This window comes from Lepidochelys kempii, chromosome 9 (assembly GCF_965140285.1).
Source record: "Lepidochelys kempii isolate rLepKem1 chromosome 9, rLepKem1.hap1, whole genome shotgun sequence".
Lineage (NCBI taxonomy): Eukaryota > Metazoa > Chordata > Testudines > Cheloniidae > Lepidochelys > Lepidochelys kempii.
The window spans coordinates 97994514-98022286 of NC_136388.1; the positions used below are offsets into that span (position 1 = coordinate 97994514).

The 27773-nt window shown below is 46.3% G+C and overlaps 1 protein-coding gene across 2 annotated transcripts in view; it reads right to left on the reverse strand.

Moving 5' to 3' along the window:
* The window catches only part of FHL1 (four and a half LIM domains 1), an 87245-nt gene that overhangs the window by 37261 nt on the left and 22211 nt on the right, over nucleotides 1-27773 (reverse strand). Inside the window, exon 1 of one of the 2 annotated variants that reach the window (XM_073358466.1) lies at nucleotides 27449-27527. The exons of the other annotated variant lie outside the window; for it this stretch is intronic. The gene's annotated coding sequence lies outside the window, so the exon portion shown is untranslated. Of the gene's footprint in view, nucleotides 1-27448; nucleotides 27528-27773 lie in introns of those variants that run through there. 2 annotated transcript variants of the gene reach the window in all.

Below are 27773 nucleotides of genomic sequence, written 5' to 3' on the forward strand. Positions count from 1 at the left end.
ATGAGAAGTCTCCATGCCCATTCAATCCTTGGCCTCTACAAAGTGCAGGACACAACCACTTCTAGGTTTCTAAAATCCGTGATGGTTTTATCAGTCTGGGACCAACAGAGTTCAGCAGAGGGTCGGTTATTGCAGGTGCAGCAGGCTGTGCTACCTATAGTTAAGGTTGCCTGGCATTTCTATTTATAAAACCCTATTTTGAGTTGCTTATATAATTTTGCCAGATTTTAACAGTTTGAGCTGTAATTTTCCAAGGGTGTCTCCATCAGGCTGAGTAATTTTTGGAAAATGTCAGCAAACACAGTCTAGTCATTTCTCGGATTGAGGATAGTGGAAAATACACTGTTTTTCCCAATGTTAAATTGTTTTCCAACCATTTCACTGAGAAGCTCTAGTGTCCCCAGGCTTTGGAACAGAGGCTTGAAATTTGGCAGCAGATTCCACAGTGTCCAGGATATGCCTCTTGCTGTCCCTGTGAAGAAACGCCCAAATCTTGCCAATTTATGAGCCTCTAAAAATTTCAACACACACATGCTCAATAAAAGGTTGTTAGAGCTTTTCAGTTACATTTGCTAAAGATGCCATCTGTCCTAAGCACAGTGCCCCCTGCTGGCACCCAGGCAAGGAGGAATAGAAGGAGGCGGCAGCCACACTGGAGCTTAGAGGGATGAAGATCTCAACCTAGGGGCGGCAGATGACAATGGGGTAAGACACCGAGGGGGGCTGTGGACTGGGCCTGGGATGAGGAGCCAAGGTGGTTTGTGGGGGAGACTGGGATTAGCAGGGCACCTAGAGATAGCAGCCTCATTAACCATACAACCCTGATTCATACCCTGAGCACCATCCATCCTGAATGAGGGTGGGGTCCTGTGGAAAAGACAGCATGTGCTCATGTAATTAAAGATGACTGTGAACATGCATATACACAAGAGGTCAGAATTAGGATTGCACAGATAACCTTAATTCTGGCATTTGCTCATTTTTGAGGGCTTGACATTGCAACCTAAACAGTATTCTTTTCATGCAGTTTGTTCTCTGTAATTGTAATATAAACTGAGCAAGAGCACTTGTATGCTGTTTTGCTGGTAGCATTTATCTGATGCATGTCACAGATCTATTGCACTGCTCTGAGTCATAGCACTGACCTTAGAGCCCCAAGCTGGAAAAGGCACCACAATCTCACGACAGAATTCTCCATCATTCTTGTCTCATATATCTACATTGATTTCAACACCGTATCATATGCCTGGTGCATCTGTTAAGTACAGCATCTGCCTCCCCCTGCTTTTGGCACATCCCCCCCCAGACACACCCCTTTGTACTTCATTATACCTATCACCGTACAGTTACAATTTACAAAATTATTTTATCACGTAAGGGGCCGAATCCTGATGGCTTATGTGAATAATCAATAGGCAGGGACCATCTTTATGTTCTGTGTTTATCTAGTGTCTAGCACACTGTGGCTGGTCTATGATCAGGGCTGCTACCACCATACAAAAAATAAATCATTGTTATTCAGACCTGGCATAAGTAGGCCCCACTCCAGTCTTTAGTGGAGCAGCACTTGAGTACGGCCAGCCTGGAACTGGCCCAATGGAACAAGCAGCAAGACGAAGGCAGCTCGCACTCTGATAACTATATTTTCAGTTGTTAGGTGGCAGAGATGACTGAAAGTTATGTGTCCACATTAAAAATAACCAGCCCCAAAGCCTCACCATACGTATCCCTGGGCCTATCTTTGCTCTGACAGTCAAAAGGGATCAGCCTGCAGGATTGACAGTGTATTTTTGGTTGCCCTAAATAATTGTCAGCATGTATGTCCTGCATTCTTTACAAGGAAAAACATAACTGCAAAGTCCACCTTCGTGGGACCCAGTCGGGTGGATTAGACACAAAGGTCACTCCCTGGATGGGTATGGCTGCTTTTAATTCTAACTTTAGAGAAGTCTGTTTTGAAATGAACTAGGCAGTCTCCTTTTTTCACTATAAAGGACAGGCTAATATTTAGTAACAACTTGAAGAAGGGCACTAATCCCTTCGTCACACAGCCAGCGCAGGGGCTTAATTTCCATGGTGTTATGATGGTAACTAGTACACACAAAACAAGATCAAATATCAGTTCCCACCTGACTTGTTGCTGTCCAGAGTAATTAAACAGAAATACCAGAGTTTATTTCTACCCGCGTTACAGCATCCTACTGTGGCGTGTATTTCATTTTCATGAATAACTCTTCATTACTAACTGAAATAATTCTCCAGGCTACACTCGCACTTTAATGCTAATCAAAGGCGCTTGTTAAGTGGTTTAGCTGAGATAATTCACTCTTTTGTTACCGACTTGGAAGTGATAACAACTGTATTATTTAACAGCTGTATGTGAGTGAGCCACAAAAGCTTATCTCCAGTCAACAAAACGTGATTTTCTACAACAGAACTGTGCAACGATTCCTGTACCAGGAAAAATAAGCCATGATGCCTTCAAAAAAACTTGACAACAGGTAGGCCACTGGTGTACTGAGACCACTGTCTATTATGCTGACCAATATTGTTTCCTTCATCTGTCTGTATGCATCTCTTGTCTCATCTTATACTGATATCGTATGCTCCTTGAGGCAGGGCCCATCTTCTTGTTCTGGGTTTGTACAGTGCCTAGGACAATGAGGATCTGGCCTATGAGCGGGCTCCTAGGCGTTACAGGAATACAAATCAATAAATCATTCATACAGCCTGGAGACACTTCCTTTTGGCTGGTATTGTCTGAGCCAGTGCTCCTCAAGCTGTGGCCTGGCGTCACAGAGTACTGATCACCTGCTGTTGGCTCCTTCCAAGTTGCCATTAAGGAAGCTAAATGTACGTGAATATTTCCTTGGCATCACTCCACCACGTCAGCAAGTACTGTAGGTGCCATGGGGGTGTTACTGGACTGCCACCAGGGGAAGAGCTGGTCCGTGTTGTCCTGAGTGGGCAGAGAGGTGGCCTATGAGTCACGCACTCCCTTACAAGATGTGGTCCACCTATGAGAACAGCCTCGGAAAAACGCTACTGATAGCATTGGCTGGCTCCATGGGGGGGATGTACGCCGGGGAGGCAATGCTGCCGGTAAATTCTCCTTTCCTTAACAGAATTTTTTTTATTTCCCGATCACTCTATTAATACCCGCAGAAAATTACCTAACAAACTAAGTTGCCAGTGCCTTGTCACAGCTCCGTGGGGTGAGCAGGAGCACCACACGTTGCCAGGCTGGGTCTGCAGCCCGGGTCTCTCAGGCCAGTCCAACGGCAGCTGGGATCAGAGGTGCCAACACCGTGGGTGCTCCAGGGCTGGGGGAGGGTGGAGAGCCGTGAGCGGTGGGCAGCCAGGGGCCTCGGGGAAGGGGTGGAGTGGGAGCGGGAAGAAGCAGAGTACGGGCAGGGCCTTGGGAAGAGCAGGGATGAAGCCCCCCCGCCAGGGAAAAGTAAAAGTTGGCACCTATGCAGAGTTCTGGAGCGAGTACAGGAGGACCAAGGGCCTTTCCACACTCCTTCCTGATCCATCCAGCAGACTCAGTGATGGCGAGGAGAGGCTCTGAAGGGAGCCAGGTCCAGACCCATTTACCAGGAGAACAACTGGCCCAACAGGGATTGAGAATGAGCCAAAATGGGAGGCCCCACAGGGGTTCAAGAAGAGCTTGAAGGGAAATACAGCCTCACTTCAAGGGGGAGAGGGTGCAGAACAAACAGCGAGCAATTCAGAAAGCATCATTTGTATTTAATTTCTCTATCCTGGACGGGAGTAGGGGGTGGAGTTCCTGTAAGAGTTCCCAATCCTCCAACTGCTGGAGGGTAATTGCCTATTATTCCCCTTATGGATTATCACTTGGACAAAGGCAGAGATGGCAAGACATCTTGTGGGTTAAAAGCCAAATGCACCGTGATGCAGACTCATTTCCTGGCTCAGATAGTTCAGAAGAGGAACAGATTTTTAAAAATAACCACCTTTTGTTTGTCTTCTGGTTGCAGGACAATAAGTACGGCTGCTTTGAAAAGTTTTCATGCACAATCACAGAGGAGACCATATTATCGCAAAAGCCTGCCATAAATCACTTCATATTTTATGAAGCATGCTTGCAGTAGCCATGGGCTGCACAGCCGGGCTGCTTGCCAGGGGCTGAGACCTTTAGAAAGGTCTCATAGTCCAGCTACATACCTTTTTTTCCTAGTGATGATCATGGCTTCCTATCATCTCACACCAGTTCAGATACCCTCGACAACTCTTCCCTTTTATGGTCGTTGAAGTGTATGCTCACCTGCTTTTAGACCCCTGTGCTTATTAGTTAAAAAACAAACATCTAAACATATAACATATGCACATGAGTGCTTAGATGAATAGGACATGTAAACTTGAATCAGAAACACAATCTTCACAATTGTGTGACACTTGGCAATTGTTAGCTAATGATGAAGAGCCCAGACCTATAGTTGTTCTTTTACATTCAGACCCTTGCTACTGTAACCTTCCCAAAGGTTGTGTCCCACACTTTACCCAGTTGTATGGTAAGCAGATGTCTCAATTTTATAGGGACAGTCCCCATATTTGGGGCTTTGTCTTATACCTGTCCCTATTACCTCCCACCCCGTCCCAATTTTTCACACTTGCTGTCTGGTCACCCTATCCAGTTGGCATGTGTATTTGTGTTACTATTTCTCTAGCATATAAAAACATATTTGCCCTTTCCTTACATGTGGTAAAAGCAAATGCAGAAGCAAAATAATAAAGTTAGGTAAGTGAAGCTAAATGTACATGTAAGGTCAGGAAAATATCTTGGCTTGATTCATGCTTTCTGAAGCGATCTAATGAGACATCTTGTGTATGGTTTGCCCAAGGGTACAGGACAATGTCAAGTGAGGGAAATGCTGAAGTTTAAATTTCCAATAATGGTGTTAAAAATGCATCTGAACTTTTAGTAGAAAAAAGGGGTTACACTTTCAAAAGTGTCCAAGTGATTTAGGAGCCATTTTCGAAACAGACTTACATTCTTAGGAGCCCATCTTTCAGTAAGATTTAGGCTCCTAAACACTTAATCACTTTTGAAATGAGGATTTAAATTGCTGCAGCAGTTAAGCGGTTTTGGAAATTGTACCTAGATCTGTGTTAGATAAACCATGGCATAGATGGCAACGGCTCCATAGAGGGCCAGAGTTTTTCACGTTGCTATATTTAATTTGCCCCATAAGATTAAAGCATTACCCTAATCTGGATTACAAAATGAGAGAATTATTTTCCCTTCTTTGTAGCTGAAAATGTTAACACAACAAACCAACGTTTCACACGTTTGACTCCAGGTGCTGAAACGTGCCTTTGCTACACTCTGACCCCGAGTAATAATTTTAGCTCAAATTTTATTTTAGAGCATTTTTTTCAGAACATTTCATTCTTCATCTTTCTATTAAAAACCCCTCCAGCTGCCACCCAAAAACTACGGGCGACATCCCTGCCCACCACATTAAAACTGCGAGGCCCAGGAAACCCACTGATGTTCCTACAGCCGTAGTGAGACTGTCAGCATTTTCTTGGAAGGAGATGAAGCAAAGTTTGCAACTCCCTTGGCTCCAGCCCTCCCCTCCCAGCCCCCAAAATGCAAATCTCAGCACTCACAGATCACACACATGGGCTTCCGTCAAGTCAGAGGAGAATAACACCTGGGCAAACAGTGAAGAAAAATCTGACCTTTTGTGTGCACTGGGTGAAGCACACCTACCATCCATCCCAGGGACCCAGTTCTTCTGTCTTCACCCTGTGCGTGGGGCTCAGTTTCCAGAGGAGAAGCACATAACAGGATTGTCTCCTTCAAATAGCGAAGCCAGTGCTCAGCTCTGAGCTCTCGAGGGCCATGGACTCCTCCATTCAGAAGAGCTAAAATAGCGAACTAGCCAGTCATCCAGAGGCCGCTCTAGGCATATGCAAGCCAGGCAGCTGTCTCGGTTAGTAAGATTCGTAGAGTGTGATGTTCCCCGTGGTAGCCTGCCATGGCGCGCACTAATTGTCCATGTGTACCCTGTGCGCATTAGTCGGTCCTTCATGTGCTTCGAACGAGTTCTCTTTGAAACGGGTCTAGGTCAAAGTGTATTGACAAACTCAGTGCGTGTCAGCAAGGTGCGCACAGTGCATACTCTCGTGTGCACTCACACTCCTGCAGAGGCCTCCGCATGGACCATGCAGCTGGAGGTGCCGGCCCAGTGGGAGCCCACAACCTAGCCACTAGTGGCCTCTCCCTGGACAAGTGTGAGGACAAGGGTCCCCTGGGGTGGCTGGCGACCACGGAAGTGGCACCCCCTGCCCGCCATCTGCCCCTTGCCCTAGTCTTCCTGCTCCTCTTTCTTCCCCAAATCCTACCCCACCCCAGCTGACCCTGCCCCCTGGGTTCCTACCCCCATTTCCCTCCTATGTCCTAGCCCGTCTGCCACATGTGGTCCTACCCCCCATCTATCTCCCACCTCATCTGCCCCAGGTCTGTCTCTTCCCCAGTCCTCCTAGCCCGACCGTGTCCTGCTTGCTACCCTATCTGCCCTGGGGTCCTGCCTCCCTCAGTGCCACAGCTTCCCTCTCTAGTGTCCTGTCCCATCTTCCCCCTGTTTTCCTAGCCCCCGCATGTCTTAGTCCTCCCACCCTATTTGTCCCCCCCCACGTGTCTTGAACCCTACCCCATCCGTCCCTTGTGTCCTGGTCTCTCCCCATCCCCACCTGGTGTCCAATTTCCAGTCCTCTATATAATCCCACCATTGTTCCAACCATATACAGTATGTCCCCTTCTCCTAGCCTCATATTAGGGATCTCCCACCCAGCCTCTAAGATTGACACCCAGAGGGGTTTGCTCGGGATGAGGAGGGCAAAGCCCAACTAGGGGAGAGATGGAACCCCATGCTGCAAGTCCGAGCACATGCTGCTCAGGGGAGTCCTTCCAGGGAAGCCTGTTAATGGAGGAACACACTGCTGTCTTTGCCACTCTGTCACCCCAAAGAGGGAACTGACCCGGGGGAGGAGAGAAGGAAGCCACAGGGCGTCTCTCTTGTCTACCTGAGGTGTTCCATTGAAATATGGGTGCTGATTTAAAAGAGTCACTTAGGTCCTATCCATCTTTATACCAGATGCTGAGAGGCAGGGGGGGTCACTTACCCACCCAGACCAGGGCTGTAGCCAGGTTTAGCGCCACAGCTTGAGCCAGTCAGTGGGGATCATACTTTAGGGGCTCCTTTCAGCCTCTGACCCCTAGGCCCCACCAAAAATGTTACAAACCCAGCGCCTACATGACGGAACTGTTCATATGTGCAGGGCGCACTCTGGAGGTCCTGGCCCAGTGGGAGTCCCAGCCCACAACCTAGCGACCAACGGCCTCTCCCTGGACAAGCCTGAGGACAAGGGTCCCCTGGGGTGGCTGGCGACCACAGAAGTGGCACCCCCTGCCCGCCATCTGCCCCTTGCTCTTGTCTTTCTGCTCCTCTTTCTTCCGCAAATCCTACCCCACACCCCAGCTGTCCCTGCCCCCTGGATAGGAGGGGGCGGCCCACCGAGGTTAGGCCTATGGAAGCAGATTGTCTTAAGCAGCCTCTGCTGTCACCAGTCAACATATGTTTTGGACAGAGCATCTCATTCACACACATTATTCTCATTACTCACTGCCAGCAATCCCCCCGGCGCTTTCACAAACCACGCGGAGACAAGACACAGGACAACCACAGGGTGTGGAGAGGCTTCTGGAGAAAAGGCCAGGCAGGAATGGTAGCAATTACTTACACATGATCCCTGAGCTACCAAAGCACTGGAGAACATACTTGACTTTATGCATGTGAGTGATCCCACTCAGGTCAATGAGACTGCGTTAAACCCGTTCTGCAGGGCTGGGACAGGCCTAAAATGGTAACATGACAAAAAAGTCACTGGAATGGAGAGCAGCAGGGTAGTAAATTCAGGGACAAAGAGCAGGCACAGACCGGAGAGGGACATTAGGGAAACAACACAAACTCATTAAACACAACTGCAGCAAGCTCTCGAACTACTGTCCAAATCAATCTGTTAAGAGTCAGCTGGGTGTGACAAAACAGCCCTGCTACCTCCAGGCAAGAGCCAAAGGAAACAGGCAAAAAGTTAAAACAGACGTGAAATAAATAACCTAACTTAAAACAATAAAAAAGACGCTCCAACCCTACTGAAGGAGAGCTCAGAAGATCTAGCTCTGGAAGGCATCCACAGAACAACAGGAAAGAAGAGTGAGATTTCAGACAATCCCCAATGTGTGTTATTCACCAGGATGCTTCAGGAACTCATGAAAAGACACAGAACGAGCTGTTATTTTATTATGCCTTTTAAAGAAAATATCTTCCAAAACTTCATCCCAGCTCATCAGATATAAAAGGGTGATACGCACAGGCTAGCAAACATTTTTGTTGACGATCATATCATTAATTATAATCCTTGCATGAAAATAATTTGCTAACCTAAACATGTTTTATAATACACGATATTGACAGACTTCAAGCTTATGTTCATTTCACATAACTTTTACTGTGCATTGGACAATCACTGTTTAGGTCTTTGGGTACAGAACTCCATCATGGAGTTTGTTAACCGGTGGGTTATTGTACTGGATTATGTTGCTCATTTTGCCAAATGGTTCATCGTAGAAGACAGCCAGCTGGAGGAATTCCAAGGTATGAGCATTATGTTTATGAACTGTAATAAAAGACCGACACTTCCAAAAGCACAACAGAAATGACACACTTTCTATAGAAACCATCTTTGCCCCCCTGGTATTGCTGAGAGAGTTTGCAGGAGGTAGGCAGTTTATCCAAATAAGTCATTTTATTTATAGACAGAGTGTACATTCCTTGACGTCTGTTTTAAGTGTCCAGATTTTGTCCACAGTTGCACCAATGATCATTGTTGCGTGTTTTATATCACTGGGTAACTCTGTCTCCAGGAGTTCGGTGGAATGCATTAATGAGCCCTCTGACAAATGTCCTGTGGTCTAATTCACTGGGACAACTGCCAGTGAAGTCATGTATTGTGATGCATTGCGGTGCTCTTTACAACAGAGCACACAATAGCAGCACACATGGGAGTGGGGTGCCAAAACCAAGTGGGGAGGGCAACAAAGGCACGGACCACTCCTCCAGCAGCTTCTCTTTCTCTCCCTCCCCAACATCACCTCTGAGAAAACCTGAGCCCCTTACATCTTTCTCCCCACATCAGCCCAACGGGGAGGGATGAGCAGCACCTCACTCCCTTCCCCGCAGAGGGACCCTCTAAGTCTGTCCGCTTTGCTCTTCTTGAGCTCAGGCTGAGCAAGTGGCACCCCAATGAAAGCAGCTTTCCTGCAGAACTGGGACAGAGTGGGGCTGGCTCTGGTAGGCAGAGCAGAAGGCAGGGCTCTGGGTCTCTCAGCACAAGTGAACTCAAGCAGAGTTTTCTCCTTCCCCTCACTACTGTAGCTGTTAGTGACACCTAGTGTTCCCTGCAGGTCTATTCACTGAATGCATGCGATGAAGTGAGCTGTAGCTCACGAAAGCTCAGGCTCAAATAAATTGGTTAGTCTCTAAGGTGCCACAAGTCCTCCTGTTCTATTCACAGGAGCTATCCCTTGTGAACTGGTATCTGCCCTCATCAATGCCCTGCCCTGCAACCTTTTGCTCGCTTCATGCTGCTTCCTTGCTCTAGGTGGCTGCCAAGGGGCTCAGCTATGCCTGAAGAAGACTTTTAAATCTGTTCATATTTTGTGCATTGCTTATTGTGCAAGCAACATGCGAAGGCAATGACTACCTCCTAGGACAACGTATTCCAGTGAGCAGGATGATCGTGACTTTGGAAACCGCAGCTCTAGGTCAGAATTTGAGGCGAGACACTGGCCAGGCCCAGGCCTGACAGGGATGGCAGAACCTCACCCATCCTGTAAGTGATCTCTGACAGTGCAGGAAGGATTCCGTCTGCACATGCACCCAGTTAAGGGCATTTTTAAAATGGCTCCTCGGTCCTTCACTGTAGATGCTGGATGGTTCGATGAAGGGCAGATGCCTTCCCCTCCCCACGCCCTGCTGTTGTGCTGCTCCCGACGAAGATGTGTGCTAACCATCTATAGCTATTTAAATTCCCATTTTCCCCTGCTGCTCATTGGCCTGGTCCTGTTTCTACCGGCATGTGCCAGTTCGGATGAGTTTACAGTTCGAGTAAGCCTGAAAACATACTTCTGCCTGAAATCCACCCCTCGCGAGGCGGAGTCTGCCAGCGGGTGCGTCTCAGGGGTAGGCGCTATGCTCTAGCGGGACTGGGGATGGGGGTCAGAGTTCAGAGAGAGGGGCTGGTCTGCACTCACAGTGCTGCAGCAGGGCAGCGGTAGTGCTTAGTGAAGCCGCTCTCTCCACCAACGGGAGAGCTTCTCCCGTGAGCACAGGTCCTCCACCTCCCCAAGAGGCAGAAGCAATGTCGAGGGGAGATGCCCTCCTGCCGACACAGCGCTGTCGCTATACACTATAACTAGGTTGTTCAAGGGTGTAGTGTAGACCAAGCCTCAGACTTGAGAGGTCACCTGGGGAGAAAGCAAGAATCACGGGCTAATGCTAGCTTTGAACCAAATATTCCCCTCTGTGTCCCACCCACCAAGGGGTGTGGGAGTGACTAACAGGAGCTGACAATGCCAGGGGGATGGGAGACCATGTGGAAGCACTCCTCACCCCTTCCCCGTCCCCCACCACCACACACACACAGCCTTCAGACACTCTCATGAACATGGGCTCCATGCAGCCGGCTGTCCCGCTCACCCCATAATGAACTGTATAAACACCAGGGGGTGGGAAGGATGGAAAGGGGCAGCAAAGGCAAGGCAGTCTGGCACAGGTATGTGGAGAGAGGGGAAGATAGAGAGCTGGCAGGGAAGGGAGGAGGGAAAAAAGCTAGTTGACCATTACAAGACACGCACCTAACATCAGCTCAAACCCATTTTAGCTGGGCTTTGTCCAGCCAGTGGAAGCAGGGCACCTCCCTCCTTCCCTCCCAGCCTTTGCTTGGATAATTGCTTGTTTCGAGTGAAGCTGCTGGGGGCAGCACTGGCCCTGACCAAGCAGTACCCGGCCCTGTCGTTGCTCAAGCAGGAGCCGCACCGGCAACAGTGGCAGGGCCAGGCTGGGGGCTGTCCCCAGGCACCGGACTAGGGGGAACAATACTCGGCCGAGTGCAATTCACCACTTTTGCATTTCCATGAGTCAGACTGTGAACTAAGAGGGTCTTCATCCTGTGAATCTCTGGTTTCTCTCAATACTGAAAAAATTCTGAGCCAAGCAAAGTCACTTGCGGAACCACAACTATTCCCATTTGCCACTGATAATGCTAATTCCTTGGGGCAGGCACTGGGCAACAACTCTTGCTCTGTTCTGCAGTTCTAACTGCTATGCCAAAGTGAGGTAGCACCATGGCCTGCATAGCTCTTCGAATGTCTGGTTATCGTAGTGCGTTACTGCTGGCGAGGGACCGGCTTTCTTGTTGTCTGGCCGCACTGTCTCAAGCACACTGTATTGTTAGAGAGATGAGTTCATCGCCTATTTCAGGTTTCAATCAACCCGGTTACCAAAACAAATGACTCCCGGTTTGTAATAGATATATTAGTTGTTTGTCTTAACGGGTAGAAAAATACACAGAACGTTTCACCACATTATAGCACTGACCTAGCCTAATAAATTGCACAGCCTAAGACCGTGTTTACAGTAATTTCTATGGCGATGGAACATATTGGTATTGCAGATCTAAGGCAACCATGAGTTCAAGGATGTGGCACAACACCGTCTGTGATATGCAGCAGCCGAAAAACAGGTGCAAGACATGGCTTTAGTTCATATACGCCATGAAATCCATACTGCTACGCTGCCTCATCCCAGATAAACAGAACTGGAAGGGATAGAATCCTCCTCTAGTAAGTTTCATGATATTTTAATAAGCACTATTAAGCACTTTTTACTCAGGGATCTCAAAACTCTTTACAGACCCTAATGCCCCACAAAGTAGGAAATAAATATCATACCCATTTTACAGGTGGAGAAATTATGGCACAGATCAGTTGCATGACTTCTCCAAAAATACATCAGCAGTAACACCACTGGGGAGTGGGGGAGGAGAATCAATTGACTTACTCCAGTGTATTTAGCATATTATAGTCTCCAACGCGTGGCATTCAAAAAAGAGTCAAAAGAAATGTGTCCATTTTGCCCTGTCCCAGAAGTAGAACGGGATGAATTTCTAATTCAAAATATTTTTTCAACAAAAATGGCTTTTCCATCAAAAGGAAATTTCTGTGGGAAATGTCCATTTTCAATTTAAAAAAAAATCAGGTTTTTCCACCACAAAAAATAAATAAATCAGTTTTCGGCAAACTAAAAATCTTTGGCTGGTCAGATAAACATCTTCAGTAAAACCAAATCATTTTACCCAACTTGCCCGAGCTTTTAGGCTTTCAGGATCCACAAAAGCATTCAGTTTTCAAACCAAAACCTGAAAAGTTTTATAGAGAATTTCTAATAAAAATTATTTTTTTCTCATCAAAATATTTGCAGGACAGAAAAATATTTTCTGACCAGCTCTATCTGGAAGTCTAAAGTTCTAAAAGATCCTGCCAAATGAATCACTCCAATGTGCATTTTTAAACTGAGAGACCATTCTTTTCTTTTGAAATTGAAGAAAAGGTGTTGTTTCCTTTACCTCCGGCCCCGGGTAAGGTATTCAAAAAAACACTTATTCAGCAAAGCACTTAGGCATATGCTTAAGTGCCACTGATGTGCTTAAATACTTGGCTGAATTGGGGCCAGACCTAAAAGTCAAGAGACCGGAATTCTAATTTCCAGACCTGCCACCTACACTGGTTTTATATTGGTGTAACCCCAGTGACCACTATGGAGTTACTCATTATTTAAACTGGTGCAAAGGTAAGGAGAAGCAGGCTCAAGAGCCTCCCACAATACTAGGCAAAGCAATAGACAATAATTGTTCAGTAACCTTGAAACCAGAAGCAAAGGTAAACCAATGCAGTGATGTTTTCCTGAATCAGAATCATTATCAATAAGAACCATGAACGGCCTCATTCATCTCAACATGGTGTTAACTCTAAAACCTAAAGATTACAATAGAAATGTCAACACTTAACTTCAGCAGGAATATACAGCTAATGGGAACAACCGCAAACTGCTTCTCATGCCTCCCCAAGTCCCAAAAACTCTAACTGTGTGCTACTGAGCTGCCAAACCTATCGCTTCACCCTTGGCAACATCTACACAACACAATCATGCATTGTCAGTACAAAGATCTGCAGACACTGAGCACTGAAAATGTGTGGGAGATTCAAAAACACCCAAATAACTAGCACAAGGGGCTGCTGCACTGACAGCTGTTCATTTTCACTGCAACTTTTTCCTTTTTTTTTTCTTTTTTTTTTTAAAGTAAATGAAGCTGCCGCAGGATTTCCATTCTGCTGCTACAAATGCCACAGAAGTTAGGTCCAACCTTCTCCCAAGGACCCAGGGCCTTGGATGTGAGCGAAGGTGGACACAGGAATGTGATGGTGCTGGTTTAGCTCTCTGTGATCTGTTTGGCCACCTATGAGCTTGGCATGATCTGAGTAAGGAGAGTTGAATTATTTCACAGTGTCAGCTTTGATATATAAAACCTCCTAGGAAACGTCCAAGATTGTTACAATTATTTATATGTTTATGTACTTGTTTAAAATATAGATATGAAGGGGGTGGAAAATCTAGCAAACAAAGGAACTGTACTGATATTCCGCAATTCGGAACAAATCAGCAGACTTGAAACAGGAGATGATGATTGCGCAGAAGTCTCAATACACTAGGAGTAAAAGACTAGATCTCTGCAAATAAAATATTTCACTGGACCCTACCAGTACTGACTGGTGGAATTAGAGGAGGTATCTGACTACTACATAGCAACTGTGTTCCACTCCAGAGGTGGCTGCACTTCCGTGAGGGAAGAAGTGATAGCTGTGTATAATCATATATCAGTGTTGTGTTTGCAAGGCACTCTAGGTACCTTCAGGATGCCATATAAAACGCTAGCTACAGAGAGGGCAAACACAAGCAGTGAGCTGAAGTACTGCACAAAGGAGAGAGAGACAGAAACAGAGATCAAAATGAAACAGATTTAAACAGGAAGATGCAGAAAAGAAGGTACAAAAGAGAAGTCATAGCAAGCTGCCAAAAGGCTGGAAAGATAATGAGTGCTAAGGCTGCCAGGTCAGGCCCAAAAGTGAGTCATGCTTAGTCTTTGCACTAATGGTTACAGAATCACAGAACTGTAGGACTGGAAGGGACCTCAAGAGGTCACCTAGTCCAGTCCCGTGCACTCATGGCAGGACGAAGTATTATCTAGACCAGGGGTGGGCAAACTATGGCCGGACTGTCCTGCCCGGCTCCTGAGCACCTGGCTGGGGAGGCTAGCCCCTGGCCCCTCCCCCGCTGTCCCCCGTCTCCCGCAGCTACGCCGCAGCACGGGTAGCATGGCTTGCGCCCGCCCACCTCCCAGGCTTTCCAATAAGCCAGTCCTGCTGCTCTGAGCAGCCTGGTAAGAGTAAGGGGATGGGGGGGAGGGCAGGAGGTCCTGGGGGGCAGTCAGGGGTCAGTTGCATGGGGCGGAGGGGCACGGTCAGGAGACAGGGAGCAGGGAGGGTTGGATGGGAGTGGGGTCCTGGGGGGGCAGTTAGGGATGGGGGCCCTGGAAGGGGGCAGTCAGGGGAGGAGTGGGGGAGGGATGGATGGGTCGGGGAGTCCCAGGGGGCCTGTCAGGGGGCTGGGGTGTGGATAGGATTCAAGGCAGTCAGGGGACAAGGAGCAGGGGTGGTTGGATAGGATGTGGGGTCCCAGGGGGAGTTAGGGGTGGGGGGTCCCGGGAGAGGGCGGTCAGGGGACAAGGAGCAGGGGGGGTTGGATGGGTCGGAGGTTCTGAGGGGGGCAGTCAGGGGTTGGGAAGTGGGAGGGGGCAGATAGGGGGCGGGACCCAGGATGTTTGGGGAGGCACAGCCTTCCCTACCCGGCCCTCCACACTGTTTCGCAACTCTGATTTGGCCCTCAGGCCAAAAAGTTTGCCCACCCCTGATCTAGACAATCTCTGGCAGGTGTTTGTCTAACCTGCTCTTAGAAATCTCCAATGATGGAGATTCCACAACCTCCCTAGGCAATTTATTCCAGCGCTTAACCACCCTGACAGGACGTTTTTCCTAACGTTCAACCTAATCCGCCCTTGCTGCAATTTAAGCCCTTGTCCTATGGCTTCTTATCTTATCCTCAGAAGATAACACGAACATTTCTTTCCCTCCTCCTTGTAAAAACCTTTTAGGTACTTGAAAACTGTTATAATGTCCCCGTCCCCCCCCAGTCTTCTCTTCTCCAGACTAAACAAACCCAATTTTTTCAAACTTCCCTCATAGGGCCTCTTTTCTAGACCTTTAATCATTTTTGTTGCTCTCCTCTGGACTTTCTCCAGTTTGTCCACATCCTTCCTGAAATGTGGCATCCAGAACTGGACACAATACTCCACTTGAGGACTAATCAGTGCAGAGCAGAGAAGAAGAATTATTTCTAGTGTCTTGCTTACAACACTCCAGAATGATGTTTGCTTTTTTTGCAACAGTGTTACACTGCAGTGTTGACTCATATTTAGCTTGTGATTTACTCTGACCCCCAGATCCCTTTCTGTAGTACTCCTTCCTAGACAGTCATTTCCCATTTTGTATGTGTGCCACTGATTGCTCCTTCCTAAGTGGAGTACTTTGCATTTGTCCTTATCAAATTTTATCTGATTTTTCATGTAAAAAACATAAAGAAAGCGGCTGACAGTGTACTAGTTGACAGGGACAGCCAGTCCCAAGTTAAACAAACAGTGACTGCTGATAATCCTGCCAAGTTTGAATGGTTCCCACAACTTTGGGCTTTTCTTTAAAGGAAACTCATTAATTCTTCCCTCCTACTCCAATCTCCCTTCATCCATGGATAAGCTACCCTAAGTGTTGGTGCTTTCTATGGCTACCCCTGGTAGGAAGTGGGGGGTTGGCCTGAGACTGCTGGAAGCACCCAAAGATTGATCATTCCCAAATCAGAGTACTGGGGAAGGTTCCAAAGCCAGATCTCAGCTTGGTAGCCAATCAGCAAGCACCATGCAGGGGAGGGACGGGGCAGACAGGGATGGGTTTCACTGCCCTGCTAGCTACATCTCCCTTCTGGAGGGCAGCAAGGCACCGCCAGCACACTGTTTTTGAGGTAGGCGTTGGGGCTCTGTTGAGTGGTTTCTAGCTTCTGCCCAGACAATTGTGCCGCAAAACAAACACTTAACAGCAACTGGCTAGCATTCTCTGCTATTTAAACTCCAGTGTGATGCAAACAAATCCATGCATCAACCAAGCCACTTCTCTTATTTAAGGAAAACAACAAAGCTCCCATGAAAATGGAGTGTATCTAGATTTCTGTGCTGAATGCTCCCCTCCCTCTCTTCCTCCCTCCCACCCCACCCCCAGCTAGACCACGGGAACATTTCAGCACAGACAGAACTTTTACATTCGTTTTTTTCATTAAATCCCTTTGGTACTTCCTGTCCCAGAATGCATCAGTCTAGGTATCAGAGATGCCAGTCACTATATCATTAGAGCCATGGTATTATGTGATGTCACAAAATGATGCACACTGTGATACTTTGAGGTGAACCAGAAGGGTTTTACAAAATGAGAAAAATACTTAAAAAAAAAAAAATCAGCTAAAACATGCTCCTATGGGCCCTGCTCTGCCATGTCAGCGGCGAAGGTTGAGTGCAGAAGTCAGGACTGATTTCAGTCGCATTTTAGCTTTGCAGTTCACCCTGTCCACAATTAACCTGTTTGTAAAGTATTTATTGTGCAAATGTGCCATTAAACACCAGCACATGCCTCTCAAGTGCCTCTCTGCTTTGTCCCAAAGTTCTTCACACAACGCACAGTCAACCTGTGGAACTCCTTGCCAGAGGATGTTGTGAAGGCCAAGACTATAAGAGGGTTCAAAAAGGAACTAGATAAATTCATGGAGAATAGGTCCATCAATGGCTATTGGCCAGGATGGGCAGGGATGGGGTCCCCAGCCTCTGTTTGCCAGAAGCTGGGAATGAGCAACAGGGAATGGATCACCTGTTCTGTCCATTCCCTCTGGGGCACCTGGCATTATTCACTATCGGAAGACAGGATACTGGGCTAGATGGACCTTTGCTCTGACCCAGGATGGCCATTCTTATGTAAATTTCCTTAGGTTCCATGCCAGTTTGCTGTCTCCTTGCTTCTACTGATGAAACCATTTACATTAGAAATAAAGACTCATGGACAAGAGAGATCTATACACCCTAAAAAGGGATGAAGCACACAGCATGATAAGTTTCCTGCATGAATATTTTGGTGAGCTGTGTTTTTGATCTTTGTCACATGTTGTGTTCTGCATTGGGCCCGGCAGGCTGAGACGTATGCATCAATATCTGATTGTCTTTTAATCCCACACTAAATTTGAGCTCACATTTTGATTTTCTGAACTGGATTTGAATTCATCAGGACAGACTGTTTGCCCATCAGCAGATAAATGCTACAGCTCACTTCATCGGATGCATACTGTGGAAAGTATAGAAGATCTTTTTATACACACAAAGCGTGAAAAAATGGGTGTTTACCACTACAAAAGGTTTTCTCTCCCTCCACCCCACCTCTTCTGCTGGTAATAGCTTATCTAAAGTGATCACTCTCCTTACAATGTGGCCCAACTTGATTATCATACACATTGTAAGGAGAGTGATCACTTTAGATAAGCTATTACCAGCAGGAGAGTGGGGTGGGGGGAGAGAAAACCTTTTGTAGTGGTAAACACCCATTTTTTCACGCTTTGTGTGTATAAAAAGATCTTCTATACTTTCCACAGTATGCATCTGATGAAGTGAGCTGTAGCTCACGAAAGCTTATGCTCAAATAAATTGGTTAGTCTCTAAGGTGCCACAAGTACTCTAAAATAAATAAATAATAGATAGAGTTGAGAAATAACAAACCTCAACCCTATTGTCCCTCTGCAAATTTGTGTACACAGAGTCACTCCCTTACCTCTCTCTAAAAGTGCAAAGTTTCAAAAAGTTCAATGAATAGAAGATTGTTGGGGGCGGAATAGATCTGAACAAGGAGAAGAAGTCTGGAGATAAATGTGAGAAGCGAGGGACATATGCTTTTTTGTTAAAATATTATGTTTGCTGTGGAAGAAAAAAAATCCAGAATACTTAACGTTGTTGTTTTAGTTAAATAAAACAATGTAAATGTCTGTCTGGTGATGTTCTCCTAATACAGCATGGCAAGAAAATCCTCCAAACACTAATGATTAATCTGTTGAATTGGAGACAGTTCACCTCCCAATGACTTCATAAATATCTGCTTCAATTACCTTCGGTAAATGAAATAACCAAACAATCATTCATTTTCTGATATAGCTGTAAAACTAATCTGAAGAGTTTTCAAAATAAATCACTGTTTAAAAATGTATAGTGTGTACCTTCTAAAAATGAAACCTACATCCATCTCTGAGTTGTGAAGAATATTTATTAAGGTTATAACAACCAACAAGAATGCATTTTTATGTAGAAAACCATGATTAAATTGAGTCTTCCGACTAGTGATTTAAATCAAATCCACCCTGTCTAGCACACTCCCTTTGGAATCAATGGGTAGCCCTGACCCCAAGAGAATGCATCTAGCTGTGGCTTTTTGCTTTAATAGTGCAGCAGCAATGCAAAACAAAGTCTTTGAAGATATTTTTAGAAGTGAAACAAACCAAACTTCTGGTGAGAACTGTTAAGCGCTGACAGGATGTGTCTAAGGAAGATGGCAACATAAATATCACTGATAAGAAACTAAACAAACAGTCCCATCTCTTCCCCCCATCCCCACCACATCCACACCCCCTGCTCTGGTATTGCAGAATTGGCTCTATTGTCTCTGAACACACCCAGCAATGCACACTCACGCATCTCTGATATTGCTTGGGTCTTTTTCTTCGGTGCTTCAAACGATCATTTGTGACCTACTTCAACAAGAAGCATGAAACATCCATCCTTCGAGCACTTGCCGGCTGATAAAGTTTCCCATAAGAAACGATACACCCAAGACAGGCTTTGAACAGAGGGGCTGAAATTTCCACGCCTTCTATTTTTTAGAGGGCAGTATGAGCAGGGCTATGGTGCTCACAATACCAAAATATATGGGCATGTTTACACTGCAGTTGCGGGGGAGAAGGGGTTTGGACTCGAGCAGCAAGCCTGAGTAGCAATAACCACACTGTGATTTTTAGCACACTAGCTTGCGCAGAGCTAGCCTGAGTCAGTGTGCCCGTGCTGGGAATCACCTCTCCCAGCTGCAATGCAAACATACCCTATGCGGCTTTGCAATGGGGACAGACACCCGCACCAGACTAGCAGAGCACTCCCAACTCTGTGACAAGAGCCAGAGATGAGCCTAGGTCCCTAGGACTGCAACTGCTAGCATTTTTAGGAAGTCCTCTCCCCCAGCTCCCCAGTGCACTATCCCTAATGCAGCTCCACTGTTGGGGGCGTAGTGTAGACAGGACTCAGGTGTTTTTACCACCATGTCTTCTAACCCAGAGGGCTGAACTGGTACTCAGACGGTGGGGGTGGAGGGACTTCCCTAAACATGAGTGGAGATGATGCTTTAGAAAAGTGACTGGTCATCTTAAAAGGCAAATGCTCCATCTAACCCTCTTTCTCTAGTCCTGTTGAACGCCAAGGATTTTCTTTTACCCTTCATTTTGTCTGGCACGCTTTCCCTCACCAGCATGGACAATTATACTCTTTCCATCTCTCCCCTCCCCTCCCCCCAGGGGAGAGTTATGCTATAAAGCGGTGCTAGAGATTCTTTAGGGAGGTTGCATCTCTAGGACCCCAATCAGCTCAAGACAGTCAGGTTAAAGCCTTCACTACCAGTTCGGCACCATTTCTAACCAGCTCGTCATAGCCTAGCCGCGTGTGGATGTACCACGTGTAGAGTCAGCCATAACCAGCTGATAAAGGCACTGCCAAGTAGTAGCAGAGATGTGCCCTTACACCATGATAGTCTCATGCTGAAGCTATGTTAGTCACACACGCTGTGATTAAACATGGCTCCTACTACCAGTTTCTCTTGTACCTTTGTTCACTCTCACAGTCTATCTTTCTTGTTTGTTGGTTTTCCCTGCTCCTTGATTCCTTTTTCCCACCTTTTGATTTTGGATGATCAGGGGGCTGGGGCACATGACTTACGAGGAGAGGCTGAGGGAACCAGGGTTATTTAGTCTGCCGAAGAGAAGCGTGAGGGGGGATTTGACAGCAGCCTTCAACTACCTGAAGGGGGCTTCCAAAGAGGATGGAGCTCGGCTGTTCTCAGTGGTGGCAGATGACAGAACAAGGAGTAATGGGCTCAAGTTGCAGTGGGGGAGGTCTAGGTTGGATATTAGGAAACACTACTTCACTAGGAGGGTGGTGAAGCACTGGACTGGGTTACCTAGGGAGGTGGTGGAATCTCCATCCTTAGAGGTTTTTAAGGCCTGGCTTGACAAAGCCCTGGCTGGGATGATTTAGTTGGTATTGGTCTTGCTCTGAGCAGCGGATTGGACTAGGTGACCTCCTGAGGTCTCTTCCAACCCTGATCTTCTATGATTCCATTGTTTCCACCTCACGCTTTGTTTCAAGTCCCTACTATATTCCATATCTTGTTTCTATCAAACCTTGTCACCAGCCCTTATTTACTGCTGCCTTTCACAACCTCCCATGAATGTTACTTGCATGTCTGCTTCCCCACTTCCAAGCCAATGGCTTGTTTTGCGTTTGCAGCATGCTTTCCACTGCAAGGGGAGGGCTGCAGTCAGATCCGTTCAATTTTTGCCAGGGCTGAGCCCCAGCACCTCAAGGCAGCTCATAGCTCTGGCGCTTGGCAGTCCATAGCCCAGCACCTCTGGGCTTGCCACATCAGTTAGAAAGTAAAAAAAAAAACCTGCTTGAGCCCTGGCACTTCTTTCATTACAAATTAAACACTGGGTCAGATATAGCTTCAAAGGCCAATGAGCTAGACAAGTGGAGTCTGCAGAAGGGGAAAAACATTCACTAAGTGGGAAGCAAAAACAAGCTGCAGATGAGGAGCTTTGCACACAGCCTCTCTTCTCATGTAAACCCTTTTTCACCATCTTAGCAATCCAGCTAGTTAGGGCCAATATTTCTCATAGCTTTATCTTATGGATCTGCAAAAGGCCATTAAAGTGCTAAATCAGCAAGGAGCTGCACACCCCCAAAGTGGTACTGAGCCCCCGCAACTCCTTTTGAAGAAATTGACTGCAATGGCATTTGCAGTGCCCAGGACTGGGCCCTTCATTCTTTATGTTTGTGTTGTTCTGGGGTCATTTAACGTCTTGCTGTATTGTTTTTTTAATCAATGCCCACTGCCTCAAAACAATCAGCAACCCTACAATAACAAAGCAGCATATACACAACTGGGGGTGTATGTGGAGGACGAAGGAGACTGGGTCAGGAAGTTGATTTTAATGTGAAGCAGTTGGGGTGGGCTTGATTTCTCTTTAAGGAATATAGATGGATTGATTTACATTATGGGAAAGTGCAATGTAGCAAAATCATTCAGTGCTTCAAAATAGCCCATGGGAGGAGAAAATAATTGGAAAGCACAATTGTGTCATTCACTTCCCAACTAGGGCCTGATCCCTCAAATAGTTAAATTCAACAGGAGCTCTCCACATGCAGGGGTTGCAGAACAGGGCCCTGGATGTGAAAATGAATTTCTATCAATAGGAAAAGTCCTGTAACTTCAATTAGCTCATGGGATAAACTTCCAAGGTAAAGGAAAGTAAACACTTGGCTGTCCTCAAAAAAGTATCTGACTCGCCAAACATTAGTCCATAAACAGTGGCAGCTTCCAGGTTTGCTTTTCACACTGAACCTTATGGGTGAGTGCCAGGAAGTTGGTGAGCTTTGCCAAGTGAGAATCTAGAGGGTCTTTTCCCCCAAAGTTTTCTGGTGAACAGCTTATTCTCACTAGCCTGGCAAGTTTAGGCCCCAATCATGCAAGTCTTAAGCACCTGCTTAATGAGACAACACACTGGGTGTAAAGTTAAGTACATGCATAAGTCTTTGCAGGCTCAGGGCCTTAGGGAATCTGCAGTCCAAACCTGCCGGGCACCTCTATGTTTCTTCAAAGGCAACAGCAGTTGGGGGCATTCAAAGCTTTGCAGAACCTACCTATCTTAGGTACTTATCTGGCCCTTATCCCCACAGCACCTGAACACCTCACAATCTTTAATTTATGCTCACCACTACCCTGTGAGGTAGGGAAGTGCTATTATCGGGGGCTGAGGGCCCAGAGAAGATACATGCCTTGCCCAAAGTCTCTCAGAAAGTCTTTGGTGGAATAGGAACTTGTACTCAGGTCTCCCAAGCCCTAGAGTAGCACTCTAACCACTAGGAAATCTTTCCTCCCACAAAATCACACCCCCAATTGCAAGGCGACTTTTGAGAGATCTGACTCCAGGTGAAATCATATCATGCTTTTATTGGTCCAGAAATGACGTGATTTCGGTATATATGTGGGTAGAGGTGTAACAGCCCTTATTTGTGCAAAGTATCTACTGGCTTCAGATGAAATGCTGTGGAAGCAGGGACAGCTGGATCAAGGCTAAAATATGGCACCGCCCTCCAGAAGTATGCGGTGAAAATGGAAACATGCATTTTATCTGAACATTTAATCCTTCAGAATCCTGGTATCTCAAGAGACATCTGGTTAAAATTCCTTTCCAAATCAAAGTAATCTAAATGAAACATGAGGTGTTTCTTCCTCCCACAGTCACTCTGCCAAAATCAGAACGGGAGCGACTGAACTTGGGCATTTCTGTTGTGGTTTCTCCAGCCCCTTCTTTTATAACTAGACGTAACACATCAATAACATGAACTCAACGGTTTTGTTTGTAAAGCGTAAAATGTCTCCTTTTGCAAAATCACAAGCCCTAATTTGGTAAGGTTTACAATAACAAAAGTACTTCCATTACCTTTGCAAACAAAAATGCTGCCATGTATCCAAAAGTTACATAAATACAGCATAGAGTTACACAAAACATCACTGCTTTTAAGTGCTATACACAAGTACAGTAGCTCTAGAGAAGACTATGGGCTAGAAGTACGGGGGGATAAGAGGTATGTTTTCAAAGACGCCAACGCACTAACTCCAGGTCACCTTAAACAAGGACAGGGGACGATGCTGCAATGTTTGCACCTCAGCAGGATGCCACATGGTAACTTTTCAATATCCTGGCATGATACAAATGCTGTTCCCTAGAACTCCTGTGGCACATAGGGTCCAGAGCCGTGGATCCACCCTGATTCCAGCTACATACTGTCTAGTCAGTTCAGTTAGGCTCAACTTGCTGTAAGAGGCAACATGGTCTCATTTAATGCCAGCTCTGAAATGGACTCACTATGTGGTCTATGCCTCAGTTTCCCCACATATAAAATGTGCATGGTAATAGCACCTGTGTTGGAAGCTCAGTGTGTGTCCATCACTATGAGAGTGGAAAGTAGAGCCGTTTGCAGGACTATTTTTTTAATTCCACTGCACAATACCCACTCCCACCTGCGCCTGCATTGTTCCTTGCGTTTTTATCTCACTTCCACCTGTAAAAACCTTAGATCCCACAAGAGAGACAGATTCCCCTATGCTATTTTTTAAAAAAAGTTGGTTTATATGCACACATTTACAAAATTCAGACACAATTTTTACCACTAAAAGAATAAAACAAATCTTGCTTAAACCATGTAAAAAATACTTTAAGTCCTGCTACAATAGACATCAAATCTCTTTGTATTCCTCGCTTAAATTTAAGTATTAAAAACTTTATTTAAAAAAAAAAGAAAAACTTGATTTACGTTGCTGCAATTCTATTTATGACAAACTGACAAGAGATTTAGTGTTTTCTTGCAAATTGCCAGTCTGTTGGTTTTTTCCCCACTCAATCCCAACCGCAATAAAGTACATTTTATCCTCTTCTGCTATTATGGCAGTGGGTCCTGTGGGACCCGTGGAATCCTAGTTCTGTTGCAGGGCTCTAGTGGAAAGTGCTGAGAGAATAATTTACCACCCAGGATATTAAAACTTCAGCAAAGGAATATAACCCAAGTGATTAAGGCTGGAATTTTCAAAGGAATTTAAGGGGAATGAAGTGCCTAAATCCCATGGAAACACCTTTGAAAATCCCAGCCTAAAAGTGCATCAGTAGCCTAAGTTATTGCTGATGGGAGGGTATAATCTAGGCTTCAATACCATATCCAGCCTGCAGCATTAGAGATCTGTATCACAGTACAGTCTAGAATCCACAGTCCCAGATCAGCACCCCAAGTCAGTCGGCACAATACAAACACAGCACATTAGCAGTACCTGTAATGATTGTTTCTGAGTTACTTCAGGGGAAGGGTGTCCACAGCCTTCAGAACCCTGAAGTCCTTTCTATAGGACACAAGTTTCTCGGCAATTCACATGTAACACAGAAACAGTGATGGGAGCTGTACACCCTAAAATGGAATAAGCCCCTTGTAATGTAAGCATTCGGAGCCCGAAACATTAGTTTCTGGGTGAGAGAGGGAGTTTTTAAAAAGTGTACATTTGTTATAGCTTTGTACAGTCCCTAGTGCGATGTGGCTTGGAGGGTCAGCACTACCTCAAAACAGATACATGACAATTTATAAAGTACTGTCCTAAAATTCAGATCAGCATTAGTCCCAGGCAGGTCTATTACTATAGTATCCAGCTGTTCAGTGCTACCCCTAATGACATGTCTACTGAGCTTGTTCATGCCATACAGCTGGATAATATAGGTGGGTATGATTTAATTAAGACACAGTTTCCAAAAGAAGTGACAGATTTTAGTGTTTTAGAGTAGCAGCCGTGTTAGTCTGTATTCGCAAAAAGAAAAGGAGTACTTGTGGCACCTTACAGACTAACAAATTTATTTGAGCATAAGCTTTCGTGTGTTTATTTTCAAGAGCTTGAAAACCTCACACATCATCCCTTTTTTGGACAATTGCCAATATTTACACACAGAGGCAGATTTGCACCAGCATATATGGAGGATTGCCATAATTCACTGCAAAAGTAGCACTTGTGTTAAGAAACACGTAAAGAGCCCAATCCAATAGTCCTTGTTCAGCCAAATCTCCCAGGGAAGACACTGGTAGTGTGGCTAAGAAATGGACTGCACCGTCAAGCCCAGAGTTGGCACATAAGCCTACACAGATTCATGCTAAGAACTGAGCAAGTCATTCTTTGGTTCCTCTGGCTTTTTATTTTTGCATGTATGATGTTAGTGTAGAAATGCCTTCCTGCATTTTTCTAGCAGTTATCGCACAAGATTGAATTTTTATTGACCAAAGTTCTTGAGCAGAAATTAGAAATTGGGCTGCATTCAAGAATGCAGCACTTGGGGGGAAAAGGCTGTTGTCTCGCTTCTTTAAAAAAACAAGGTAGAAGTTATAAATTCCGAAGCCATATTTGGTTACATGTATCATCTATTTACTCTGAGGTGGTTTGCACATATCACGGTTTAACAATTTAATCAATTTCCTCTGCTGTAGAGTACAAATCCATCTCTTCGTAAGGACTTTTCAGAATGAAGATAAAAAAATAGATCGGCGAACAAACCGTTTTAGTCTGATTTGTTAATATTCTTGTTACAGTCTACAGTTTAATTAATTAAAATTAAGTTGGTTATATATTCACATGACCGCAAGATCAATTTCTAGATGGCAAACAAACTCATACTTGCACTCCTAAGCAAAACATGATGCTGCAGCCATAAAATGTGAACAAGACAGAAATCATATTCATTAACACACCTTTTGCCTGCTTACTAAAGACTGGAAATAGAGGTCCCAATCCTGCAAATACATCTGTGAATAATTTTACTCATGTGAGTAATCCCTTTGAAGTCAAGATGACAAACCTTGTCTCTCTAATATCCGGGGACCAATACAACTAGGACTACACTGCCTAAGTGTAAAGTTATTCTCAAGTGTGTTTGCAGGATCAAAGCCATGAACATGTTTCGAATTAGCAGGACTGGGTAAGTATCTAATGCCATAATGTGGGGAGCAGGAAGGGGGGTACAACAGACATTGACTGACTTTTTAAAATTATTACCTGCATTAGCATTGCAATTATATAGTCATATATAACCAGGTCTAGTTTTCACAGCTTACTTCCAGGTTTCACCAGGCTGCATCACCCCGTATTTAAAAAAACCTAATAATCATAAAAAGAAGAGGAGGACTTGTGGCACCTTAGAGACTAACACATTTATTTGAGCATAAGCTTTCGTGGGCTACAGCTCACTTCATCGGGTGCATAGAATGGAACACAGAGTAAGAAGATATGTATATACATACAGAGAACATGAAAAGGTAGATGTGTGTGTGTGTGTATATATATATATCTTCTTACTCTATGTTCCATTCTATGCATCCGATGAAGTGGGCTGTATCTCAAATAAATGTGTTAGTCTCTAAGATGCCACAAGTCCTCCTGTTCTTTTTGCGGATACAGACTAACACGGCTGCTACTCTGAGACCTAATAATCATAAAAAGAAAAGCAGTACTTGTGGCACCTTAGAGACTAACCAATTTATTTGAGCATGAGCTTTCGTGAGCTACAGCTTATGCTCAAATAAATTGGTTAGTCTCTAAGGTGCCCCAAGTCCTCCTTTTCTTTTTGCGGATACAGACTAACAGGGCTGCTACTCTGAAACCTAATAATCATATGATCCCTGAAAAAACAGTGGGTTTGGGGTTCCCCCCCCCACACCTATTATCAGACGTTTCAGGCAAGTCAACCACCCTTTTGCCCCCTTCCTACAGGAACGAAGGAAGCCAGCCCCAGATGCAAAGCATTGCTGCACAGCAGCAGGGTGAAATACTTGCTAAACCCGCAATTTACTGTCAAATAAAGAACAGGCGCCACCGACACCCGAAAACCCGTGCTCTTGGCTCGCAAAGCTGCCGCCTGGCAAGAGGCTGCCCCGAGCTAGCAGACCAAAAAAAGAGGAGGCAGAAGAGAAGCAAACGCCTGGACGCTCGGCTGCCGAAACCCAGCCGGCACAAAGACCCGCGGCGCCGCTCTCCCCGGCGATTCCCGCTGGAGCGGAGTTGCTCGCCCGGTGCGCTTGACACAAGCCAGCCCGGGCGGCGAAACTCCCCCCTCCCCAGCGAGCCCCCCCAGCCAGCCCCCCGCTCGCAACCAGGGCGCCCTCGCCCAGCCCCCAGGACCCGTTCTGCCCAGCAGGGATGCTGCGGGCAGCCCCCCGCCCAGCTCCCGCAGCGATGCTAGAGAGCGAGAGACTCGCGCACCTTCGTGCGGGCCGGCGGCGGGGCTCGGGAGCGACGCGGCTGCAGGAGGGCGCGGCTGGAGTGAGCGCGAGCCGCGGGAGCCGGGCGTCCGGGGAGAGCCGCGGGGTGGGGCGGGCGGGCGCGCGCGCGCGTGCAGGGGGCGGGCGGGGGCCGCGCGCGCGGGGGGCCCCGGGGCTTTGCAATGGGCGCGGGGCAGCCCGGTGACCCTCCGGGCTAAGGAGGGGGCTGCTCTGAGCAGGCTGCCCCTGGCCGCGGAGGGGAGCCCAGGCTGCAAGGGAGGGGAGGGGGCAGGGCCCCGGGAGCAAGGAGGGCACCCCCTAGAGAG